Raw genomic sequence first — 12446 nt, 5'->3', positions numbered from 1 at the left:
TGACCGCTAAGGTCCCCTCCAACTTTTTTATTATTATTGCCTATGGGTGGCTTATAACATCAAAGCATTAAAGCAGTGGTTCTCAACCTTTTTAATGCCGCAACCCCCAACGGGTCGTAAGTCGAGGACTACCCAGCGGGTTGTAAGTTGAGGACTTTCCCTGCCCAGGAGTGCCGCACATGCGTGGTGCCGCCCCCTGTGCCAGCCGAGGCGTAGCTGGCAAGCGGCAGCAATGGCGCAGGCCGACCACTGGCTGGGCCACCAGCTGGCCCAGCCCAAAGGAAGTAAGGCACCCGCCGGGCCCCACATGCGCCAGCAACCCTCCCTGTGCCCGCCCACCTCCCACCCCCGGCCCTCTTTTACTTACATTTTTAGTAGTTGCTCAGCAGGGAGGGGTGGAAGCTTCCAGACAGCTCGCCTTCGCTGCAGACAACTTGCAGCACCGTTTGCAGAATGGGACTTGTGGCGGGCTCAGCAGGGCAGAGACAGCCTGGACAATTCCTATTGGCTTTTGAAAGCCAATAGAATTAGACTCTATTCAAGAGAGTCTATTCTATTGGCTTTCAAAAGCCAATAGAATAAAAGGGAGTAGCACAGCTAAGGAAAAGGGGGGGGGGGAATGGCGGACTGCGTTGTTTGGCGATCCCCGTGAAATGGTCGTTCGACCCCAAATGGGGTCCCGACCCACAGGTTGAGAACCGCTGCATTAAAGGATTAAAAAACAAACATTAAAATCATCCATCATAGAAACACAGCAGATCAAAATCATGAAATAAAACCAGTACAGGTAAGCCTTGTGACTTACTTCATTGAGTGACCGAGGTTACGACAAAGGGGCTTAATGACCATTTTCACACTTAATGACCGTTGCAGCCTCCCGGTGGTCACTTGATCAAAATTCAGACACTTGACTCGTAGTTACAACGATCGCACTGCCTTGGGGTCACGTGACCACCTTTTGCCACCTTCGGACCAGCAAAGTCCATGTTACCGGCTTAAGAACTGCAGTGATTCATTTAACAACTGTGGCAAGAAGAGTCGTAAAATTGGCAAAACTCGCTGAACAACTTGTTTCGCTTAGAGACTGAAATCTTGGGCCCAGTTGTCGTAAGTCGAGGATTACCTATAATCCCAGATGGCAAAGGAGGGAACTGGACAGATTGGTGGGCAGGTGTCAGGAGGTGGGATTAAGTTTTAATTAGCCAACCCCCTCCAGTATGAAGCTGCCTCACTGGGTGTCGCAAATTCTCCATCGTTCTTGCCAGAGTCCTTTTGATGCAAAAGCAGCTAACTCCCGTTTCCTAGCAACCGTTTGCAGCATCCCTGGGGAAGGTCTCTTATTTCTGCTAATTGCTTGCCCACCGTTCAGGAGTTGTCTCCTGTTTCCTAGTGGAGTGACGCACGCTGAGTGCCAGGGCAGGTCTCAACAACTACAGCTGAGCCCAGAATTTACCGTTGGTTGCTAAGGGAGACGTTGGTTACCTGAGTTTTACAGTTTTTCTAGCCCCCCGTTGACTGAATCCCTGCCGTGTTAAAATTAGTGACATGGTTGTGAAGCAATAATAATCATCATCATCATCATCAGTGCCAGCCAATTTGAATGTTCAGTTGACTGAGGTTCATGTTTAATGAATAAAAGATAATAATAATAATAATAATAATAATAATAATAATAATAATAATAATAATAATAACTGCTTCCATCCTGCAACGATATCTGTAATACCATCAAACATCCACATCTGCCTATCCCAGGTAGACAAAATGCCAAATCCAGTCTGAACATCTGGCTGACTGTGCGATGATCAATAATAATAATAATAAAATACAACAACACCCCAGATTTAACAATTGTGATAAGAAAGACAAAAAAGTCTGGATAGTGGATGTGGCAGTGCCTGGAGACAGCAGAATAGAAGAGAAAGAACTGGAGAAGATAACAAAATACAAAGACCTACAAATAGAAATAGAAAGACTGTGGCAAAAGCAAGCAAGGGTAGTACCAATAGTCATAGGCTCCTTGGGTGCAATCCCAAAACAACTGGAGCACCACTTGAACACCATTGGCATTGACAAATTCCCTATTAGTCAATTGCAAAAGGCGGCCTTACTAGGAACTGCTTCCATCCTGCGACGATATCTGTAATACCATCAAACATCCACATCTGCCTATCCCAGGTCCTGGGTAAGGACTCGATAGGTAGACAAAATGCCAAATCCAGTCTGAACATCTGGCTGACTGTGCGATGATCCATAATAATAATAATTAATAAATGAATAAATAAATAATAAAGTTGGAAGAAGAAGAAGAGGACAACAGAGAAGGAGGTGGCTGGATGGAGTCACTGAAGCAGGAGACGTGAGCTTCAATGGACTCCAGAAGATGGTAGAGGACAGGAAGGCCTGGAGGAACGTGGTCCATGGGGTTGCAATGGGTCGGACACGACTTCGCAACTAACACCAACCTTGGAAGGGACTTTAGAGGTCACCTAGTCCAACCCCCTGCTCAGGCAGGAAACCCTATACCATTTCAGACAAATGGCTGTCCAGTCTCTTCTTAACAACTTTCAGTGTTGGAGCATTTACCGCTTCTGGAGGCAGGTGGTTCCACTGGTTAATTGTTCTAACTCTCAAGAAGTTTCTCCTAGGTTGCTTCTCTCCTTGATTAGTTTCCATCCGTTGCTTCTTGTCCTGCCTTCAGGCGCTTTGGAGAATAGCTTGACTCCCTCTTCTTTGGGGCAGCCCTTGAGATATTGAAAGACTGCTATCATGTCCCCCCTCGTCCTTCTCTTCATTAAACTAGACCTACCCAATTCCAGCAACCGAGGTGGCGCAGCAGTTAGGGTGCAGTACTGCAGGCCACTTTAGCTGACTGTGTTCAGCAGGTCAGAGGTTCAAATCTCACCGGCTCAAGGTTGACTCAGCCTTCCATCCTTCCAGGGTAGGTATTGTTGGGGATATATATATATATACACATTGCTTACTGGTGTACACCGCTTAGAGAGTGCTTGCACTTAAAGTGGTATATAAGTCTCATAAATAAATAAATAAAATAAATAAGTGATTGTCCACTAGGACTCCCAGATCCCTCTCACAGTGACTGTAGTTTCCCCCACGATTTTGTCTATCACAGTGGTTCTCAACCTGTGGGTCAGGACCCCATTTGGGGCCGAACGATCATTTCACGGGGGTCGCCAAACAACGCAGTCCACCATTTTTTCCCCCTTTTCCTTAGCTGTGCTACTCCCTTTTATTCTATTGGCTTTTGAAAGCCAATAGAATAGACTCTCTTGAATAGAGTCTAATTCTATTGGCTTTCAAAAGCCAATAGGAATTGTCCAGGCTGTCTCTGCCCTGCTGAGCCCGCCAAAAGTCCCAGTCTGCAAACGGTGCTGCACCAGTTGAGTAGTCCTCGACTTATGACCGGTTGGGGGTCGCAGCATTAAAAAGGTTGAGAACCACTGGTCTATCAGAAGGTCGCAAAAGGGGAAATACTGCAAACGTCGTAAACATGAGCCACTTGCCAAGTGTCTGGGTTTTGTATGTGACAAATGGGGATGCTGCAAAATGGTCATAAGTCGATTTTTCAGCACCATCATAATTTCGAACGGCCACTAAGCAAACTGCTTTAAGTTGAGGACTATCTATAGTTGGTGAGGAGTTTTGTTCTTGTCCAGGACTATTCTATTTTCTATTTCTATTTCTTTTCTATTTCTATATATTTCTATTTCTATTCCATTCCATGCCATGCCATGCCATGCCATATTTTCTATTCTATTCTATTCTATTCTATTCTATTCTATTCTATTCTATTCTATTCTATTCCATTCCATTCCATTCCTTATTTCTATTCTATCCCTCATTCTTCTCTATTCTATCCCTTATTCTATTCTATTCTATTCTGTTCTGTTCTGTCCTGTCCTGTCCTGTCCTGTCCTGTCCTATCCTATCCTATTCTATTCTATTCTATTCCATTCCATTCCATTCCTTATTTCTATTCTATCCCTCATTCTGCTCTATTCTATCCCTTATTCTATTCTATTCTATTCTATTCTATTCTTCTCTATTCTATTCTATTCTATTCTATTCTTCTCTATTCTATTCTATTCTATTCTATTCTATTCTATTCTATTCTATTCTAATTCTATTCTATATTTTCTATTCTATTCTATTCTATTCTATTCTATTCTATTCTATTCTATTCAGTATCCTTCAAATACTTGAGCAATCAGCTTTCATGGCTAAGGAGGAACTAGAACTCACTGTCTCCTGGAGATTGACCCAAAGTCACCAGGTCGGCTTTCACGGCTGTGGTGGAATTGGAACTCATCATCTCCACAGTCAAGTAAACTCTGATTCACTTAAGAACTGCAGTGATTTGCTTAACAACCGCTTCAAAAGAAAGGCCCTAAAACTGGGCGCAGCTTAACAATGAAAATATTTAGTCTCCGTTGTGGTGGTAAATTGAGGACTACCGCAATAATCCTTGGGGCCTCCTTTAGGGATAATATGGAAAAATTTGGTATAGCCCTAATACCAGACTCCCATTAAAATCTGCTGTAAAAAAAATTCCCCTTTTTGATACAGAGCTGAGCCGGGCACTGGATCAATAAAAGGAGCTTTTTCGCACTGTGTCTCTTCCCTCTAATAGCCGAGTCTTCAAAGAGCTTTTAATCTTACTCGCAGTGAAAGCAATTCATGTGCTTGATGTGCGCTCCACAGGGGACAGCCTGCCGCATTTGCCAAAGATGACACACAGCAGTCAGCGGGCAGATACAGAGAGGGGGTGAAACTGGAAGTTTCAAGGCCAGCGCTGGAAGGGACCTTGGAGGTCTTCTAGTCCAGCCCCCCTGCTCAAGCAGGAGAACCTACACTGTCTCAGTCAAGTGACTGTCCAGTCTCTTCTTGAAAACCTCCAGTGATGGAGCACCCACGATTTCTGGAGGCCAGCTGTTCCACGGGTTGATTGTCCTCACTGTTAGGAAGTTTCTCCTTAATTAGTTTCCAGCTTCTCTCCTTGATTAGTTTCCAACCATTGTTTCTTGTCCTGCCCTCTGGTGCATTGGAGAATAACTTAACCCCCTCTTCTTTGTTGTAGCCCCTCAAATACTGGAATACTGCTATCATGTGAATAGAATAGAATAGAATAGAATAGAATAGAATAGAATAGAATAGAATAGAATAGAATAGAATAGAATTACAGAATCGAATAGAATAGAATAGAATAAGAGATAGAATAGAATAGAATAGAATAGAATAGAATAGAATAGAATAGAATTACAGAATAGAATAGAATAGAATAGAATTACAGAATAGAATAGAATAGAATAGAATAGAATAAGAGATAGAATAGAATAGAATAGAATAGAATAGAATAGAATAGAATAGAATAGAATAGAATAGAATAGAATAGAATATTCACCAGTCCCCTGATGATCATTTTGTTTGTAATCATAAATGTGGTTATTTCCAGCTATGAAAATTCTGAAGTTTTCCACAATGCTCTGTTGTTTTTCCTGGAGGGTACCAATCTTGCTATCCTAGTGGGGTGATAGCCCTCCCAGGTAAACCACACAGGAAACAGGCCTAGAAGAGCTAATTTACTTTAGTGTAAGGCTACATTTAAAGAATCAGAACAGAACGGAATAGAATAGAATAGAATAGAATAGAATAGAATAGAATAGAATAGAATAGAATAGAATAGAATAGAATAAGGGGACCTTGGAGGTCTTCTAGTCGAACCCGCTGCTCAAGCAGGAGACCCTGTACCATTTCAGATAGATGGCTGTCCAGTCTCTTCTTAAAAACCTCCAGTGATGGAGTGCCCAAAACTTCTGAAGTTCTGTTCCATTGGTTAATTGTTCTAACTGTCAGGAAGTTTCTCCTTAGTTCCAGGTTGCTTCTCTCCTTGATTAGTTTTTATCCTTTGCTTCTTGTCCTGCCTTCAGGTACTTTGGAGAATAGTTTGACTCCCTCTTATTTGGGGCAGCTCCTGAGATATTGAAAGACTGCTATCATGTCACCCCTCGTCCTTCTTTTTTCTAGACTAGCTGAACCCAAAGCCTGCAGCCGCTCTTCATAGTTGGCAAACGGCTCACATTAATGACAATTGCAGTGTCCCAGAGGGTCATGTGATCCCCTTTTGGAACCTTCCGACAAGCAAAGTCCGAATGAGGACGCCAGATTCACTTAACAACCGTGTGCTGCTAACTTAGCAACGGCAGTGGTCATGAAATGGGGCAAAGCTCACTTAGGGCGCTCCTGTAACAGAAATTCTGGGCCCAGTGGTGGTCGTGAGTTGAGGGCTACCTTATAAACCCTACAGGACGTAGAATTAGAATAACAGATTGGGAAGGGACCTCGGAGGTCATCTAGCCCAACCCCCCGCCCAACCAGGAGACCCTACGCCATTTCTGACAGATGGCAGTCCAGTCTCTTCTTGAAAGCTTCCAGTGATGGAGCACCCACAACTTCTGAAGGCAATCTGTTCCATTGATTAATTGTTCTCGCTGTCAGGAAATTTCTCCTTATTTCTAGGCTGAATCTCTCCTTGATCAGTTTCCATCCGTTATCCCTTGTCTGGCCTTCAGGTGGCGCTGTTGGTGGGACCGTCTACCTCAGTGGTTCTCAACCTGTGGGTCGGGACCCCATTTGGGATCGAACGACCATTTCACGGGGGTCGCCAAACAACGCAGTCTGCCATTTTTTTCCCCTTTTCCTTAGCTGTGCTACTCCCTTTTATTCTATTGGCTTTTGAAAGCCAATAGGAATTGTCCAGGCTGTTTCTGCCCTGCTGAGCCCGCCAAAAGTCCCATTCTGCAAACGGTGCTGCACCAGTTGAGCAGTCCTCGACTTACGACCGGTTCAGTAGTCCTCAACTTACGACCGGTCGGGGGTCGCAGCATTAAAAGGGTTGAGAACCACTGGTCTATCTGCTGTTGTCTCTGCTCACCTCATCAAAGGTAGCTACAGTCGTGGCCCAAATTGTGGAAACCTTTTGGGAAAAGTGTACAGTAGAAATACCACCTTTGGTTAAGTTTCCACCCATTTTTATTCTCATTTTTTTATAACTGTAGCCTTGTTCACTTAATAATACTATTTTACATCGCTTTCTGGGTGACTGGTCAACTCTTTGCACCGTGACTTTTATTTTATTACGTTTTACAAGCTCACTAAAGGAAAGAACACAAAAAAACCCAACCAACTTGATAGCCATCACATAACACACTGACAAATGTCCTCCTCTCAGCTTCAATACAGGATGTCAATAACTGGATGCTACTGTGATCTGATTGGCTCATAGTCAAAACAAGATGACACTCGATTGGCTCTCTAAATGCTCACACTCATAGGAAGGAAGGAAGGAAGGAAGGAAGGAAGGAAGGAAGGAAGGAAGGAAGGAAATGTGAAGGGAGGGCGGGAGGGAGGGAGGGAGGAAGGAAGGAAGGAAGGAAGGAAGGAAGGAAATGTGAAGGGAGGGCGGGAGGGAGGGAGGGAGGGAGGGAAGAAGGAAGGAAGGAAGGAGAAATAGAGAGATGAAAGATGAAGGAAGGAAAGGAGTACGGAAGGAAAAAGAAAAGAAAATGAGAAGGAAGGAAGGAAGGAAGGAAGGAAGGAAGGAAGGAGAAATGGAGAGATGGAAGAGGGAAGGAAGAAGGAAATGAATAAAGAAGGAAAAAGAAGAAAATGGGAAGGAAGCAAGCAAGGAAGGAAGGAAGGAAAATGAAAATGGGAAGGAAGGAAGGAAGGAAAAAGAAAGGAAATGGGGAGGGAGGGAGGGAGGGAGGAAGGAAGGAAGGAAGGAAGGAAGGAAGGAAGGAAGGAAGGAAGGAAGGAAGGAAGGAGGAAGGAAGGAAAATATTTCAATAGCCCTTAGACTTATATACCACTCCACAGTGCTTTACTGCCCTCTCTAAGCGGTTTACAGCCTATTTGCCCCCAACAATCTGGGTCCTCATTTTACCAGCCTCAGAAGGCTGGAAGGCTGAATCGACCTTGAGCTGGTCAGCATCGAACTGCTGACAGTGGGCAGAGTTAGCCTGCAATATTCACTCTGACCACTACACCACCACGGTTAGGTGGTACTGAGAGAGGGAGAACGGCTGGCCCAAAGTCCCCCATGGAGCTTCTGGGGTCGAAGGTGGACTTGACTTGCTTCCTAGCCCAAAGCCGTCATTGCTTCGTCCTTCTGCCTGATCGTGCTTTGGTAACAAGGTCATCTGTAAAATCAGCTTCCGTGTGTCATGGAAACTATCTGTTACGTTCATGGGGATTAGTTTCACCTGGCAGGTATGAAGGACAGGGACAGAGTGGCCCAAAAGATCAGGGCCAGCTCTTTCTTCTCAATCCTTCTCAATCTTATCAACCCAATCATGGCTGGCACCATAATTATAGAAATTGACTACAGATACTTACAACCATTCATTTAGTGGGACTAGAACTCACCGTCTCTTGGTGATTGGCCCAAAGTCACCCAGCCAGCTTTCAGGCCTACGGCAGGACTAGAACTCAGCGTCTCCTGGTGATTGGCCCAAAGCCACCCAGCCAGCTTTCAGGCCTAAGGCAGGACTAGAACTCAGCATCTCCTGGTGATTGGCCCAAAGCCACCTAGTCAGTTTCATGCCTAAGGCGGGACTAGAACTCCCAGTCTCCTGGTGATTGGCCCAAAGTCACCCAGTCAGTTTCATGCCTAAGGCAGGACTAGAACTCACCATCTCCCAGTGATTGGCCCAAAGTCACCCAGCCAGCTTTCGTGCCTAAGGCAGGACTAGAACTCACCGTCTGCTGGTGACTGGCCCAAAGTCAACTAGCCAGCTTTCATGGCTAAGGCGAGACTAGAACTCACCGTCTCCTGGTCACCATATCACAAAAAAGATGTTGAGAGCTTGGAAAAAATTCAGAGAAGAGCAATTAAGTTGATCCACGGCCTGGAGGCTAAAACATACAAAGGACGGCTACGGGACTTGGGTTTGGCTAGTCTAAAGAAAAGAAATAGGGATGACACGATAGCAGTGTTCCAGTATCTGAGGGGCTGCCACAAGGCAGAGGGGGTCAAATTATTCTGCAAAACAGCAGAGGGAAGGACAAGAAACAACAAGTTGAAAACCGATCAAGGAAAGAAGCAACCTGGAATTAAGGAGAATCTTCCTGACAGTGAGGACAATCAACCAGTGGAACAGCTTGCCACCAGAAATCGTGGGCGCTCTATCACTGGAGATCTTTAAGAAAAGACTAGACAATCCCCTGTCCGAGATGGTGTAGGTTCTCCTGCTTCAGCAGGGGGCTGGACTAGAAGACCTCCAAGGTCCCTTCCAGCTTCTATTCTATATTTTCTAAGTGAATTGAGCGGTCGTTAATTGAATTCGGCTTCCTGCAATGAAGCCAGCCCAAAAAGCCACCAAATGGCAGCCACGTGACCGCGGGACAACGCTTGAATTTTGATTCCTTGACTGTGATGCTGCTGCGACGGTAGCAAGCGTGAGAATCGGTCACACGTCTCTGTTTTCAGCGCCACTGCAACTGTGAACGGTCACCAAATGAATCGTTATAAGTCGAGGCTTCTCCCTCTGTTGAATAAACTAACATTTTCCGCCTTTGCTTTACAAACGACAAACCGAAAGGGCAAAGAATGCAGCAAACCAAACGGTGCGATTGAGCCCAACGAAGGTACCAGATTCTTGCACAAAGAGTTTATTATTTTCTTACGCTTTATTTTTAAAACGACACTTTTTTCCCTCTCCTTTTTTGTCAATATAAACAAGAGGCATTTGTGGGACGGGGTGATGCAACGGGGAGGTATCCTATCAAAAGAAACGGGCAAGGCAGCTGCTCGATTTCCCTTCCCTCTTGGAAATCCTGAATATCAAAGAATTCCTGTTTTTTTCTGGACTGTGGCGGCTTGTCTGTAAATTCAGAGGTCACCTTTCAATTCCACCTCTGCACGAGTTCCATTTTTAAACTTTCTGCTGACACATCCCCGACTAGGGTGAGCCGCGCGCGGGTGAGCATTCACGTTTCATAGGTTGCACCCGAGAGGTAATTTTATCCAGAGAATAAAATTTCCAAAATCAGGAGAGCGGGCAAAGAGGAAGGGCAAAGCGGCTGGGGCAAAAAAAAAAATGGTTTGAAAACCAGGATTGTGTGTTTGTCGGTCACCAAAGAGGCGGTCAAGTCATGGAAATGTGATGTGGTGGGTTTTTCTTTTTTCTTTTTCTTTTTTTTGCTGGTGTGGATTGTGTGTTTGTGTGCTTATGAGTTTTATGGGTGAGGTTGTGTTTCACAAGGCTCGGCATTCACAAACAGGGAACACCACTTAGGGAAATGCAGTGGAGCTGTAGAAACCCGCTCACACTGGCAAGGGTTGTGAGAGGTGCGGTTGTGAGGGTCGGTGGCCGATACGCAAAGTGGCACAGAGGTTGCTATTGCTCAAGATTGCAGGAAAAGAGAGAAGGGGGGAGAGGAAGGGGGAGACAGAGGTAGAGAGAGATAGAGAGACAGAGGAGGAGAGAGGGAGAGGGGGAGAGAGGGGGTGGGAGAGAGGGAGGGAGGAAAAAGAGGGAGAAAGAGGGAGGGAGACACAGGAAAGAGGGGAGAAAGGGAGGGAGAGGGGAAGGGAGGGAGACACAGGGGAGAGAGGGGAGAAAGGGAGGGAGGGAGGGGGAGGGAGAGGGAGGAGAAAGGGGGAGAGAGACACAGGGAAGAGAGGGGAGAAAGGGAGGGAGAGAGGGGGAGGGAGAGGGAGGAGAAAGAGGGGGAAGAGACAGAGGAGAGGGGAGAGAGGGAGGGAGGGGGAGAGAAAGGGAGGAAGAGGGAGGGAGAGAGGGAGAGAGACAGAAAGGAGAGAGGGAAGAAAGGGAGGGAGAGGGAGGGAGAAGGAGGGAGGGAGGGAGAGAGAGGTGGGAGGGAGAGAGGGAGGGAGGAGAAAAAGGGGGAAAGAGGGGAGAAAGGGAGGGAGTGGGGGAGAGAGGGAGAGAGACACGGGAGAGAGGGAAGAAAGGGAGAGGGAGGGAGGAGGGAGGGAGAAAGGGAGAGAGAGGTGGGAGGGGGGGAGAGAAAGAGAGATGGGGAGGGAGAGAGGGAGGGAGGAGAAAGGGGGGAGAGAGGGAAGAAAGGGAGGGAGTGGGGAGAGAGGGAGAGAGACACGGGAGAGAGGGGAGAAAGGGAGAGGGAGGGAGGAGGGAGGGAGAAAGGGAGAGAGAGGTGGGAGGGAGGGAGAGAAAGAGAGATGGGGAGGGAGAGAGGGAGGGAGGAGAAAGGGGGGAGAGAGGGAAGAAAGGGAGGGAGTGGAGGAGAGAAGGAGAGAGACACGGGAGAGAGGGGAGAAAGGGAGGGAGGGAGGGGGAGAGGGAGGAGAAAAGGGGGAGAGAGACACAGGGGAGAGAGGGGAGAGAGATGGAGGAAGAGGGAGGGAGGGAGAGAGACACAAAGGAGAAAGGGAAGAAAGGGAGAGGGAGGGAGGTGAGAGAGAGGGAGAGAGAGAGGAGAGAGGGAGGGAGAAGGAGGGAGAGGGGGAAAGAGAGAATGGGAGAGAGAAAAAGAGAGAGAGAGGAAGAAAGAGAGAGAGGGAGAGAGAGAGAGAATCACGTAGTTCAGAAAATCAAACCAACTTTAACTGTACTTGGTGGTCGGTCATTCAAATCACAGCCAATCTCCAGAGAGGGATTGTGGGGGTCTATTTTTCCAGTCTAGGCATTTTGGTAGTAGAACAGTCGAACAGTTGAAACGTGTGTGTGCATCCGGCTTATAACATCGAAAACGTTAGGGGAGACTCCAACGGTTCTCTCACTGCTTCAAAGAGAAGTCCCGATTCCCTTTGGAGGTAAACATTAAATATTGGGTTCCCTAACAGTGTTTCCAGAACAGGCTTTTTTTAAAATAAATATTAAAAAAACAAACAAACCTGTGAGTGTTAGCCAGAGAGGCATCACTGGACTGAAACCGCTTCTGTGCACATGTTTTGTTTTAGGAAAGAAAAATTCCCCCAGTTTTGAACTACACAAAACCATCCCATAATAAGGAAAGTTGTTGTGCATCGTTGTCCTTCCAGTTACTTCTTCAAAAGGACCGTAGTGACAGAAGGGATGAAATGAGCTGGGGCTGTGTCCTTGCAGATGTTTCATAACCTGACTACATAGCATCATCAGTGCTAGAAGGGAGGAGGAGGAGGAGGAGGAGGAGGAGGAGGAGGAGGAGGAGGAGGAGGAGGAGGAGGAAGAGGAGGAGGAGGTGATAATGATCCTTGGTGCTCTTTGAGCTCAATTGTTTTCTTCCAGAGGTTTCATTCAGAGGTCATCCCCAATTCCTTCTAGCACTGATGATGTTCCCCAGTTGGGTCATGAAATATCTGCAAGAAAATGACCAAGCTCAGAAAGCACCAAGGACTCCACAGTTCTCCTCCTCCTCCTCCTCTCCTCCTCCTCCTCCTCCTCCTCCTCCTCCTCCCTCCT

Source organism: Crotalus tigris, unplaced genomic scaffold (assembly GCF_016545835.1).
Source record: "Crotalus tigris isolate CLP2741 ecotype Arizona unplaced genomic scaffold, ASM1654583v1 scf7180000019844.519500, whole genome shotgun sequence".
NCBI classification, from domain to species: domain Eukaryota; kingdom Metazoa; phylum Chordata; class Lepidosauria; order Squamata; family Viperidae; genus Crotalus; species Crotalus tigris.
Note: the sequence above shows the minus strand (reverse complement) of the source record.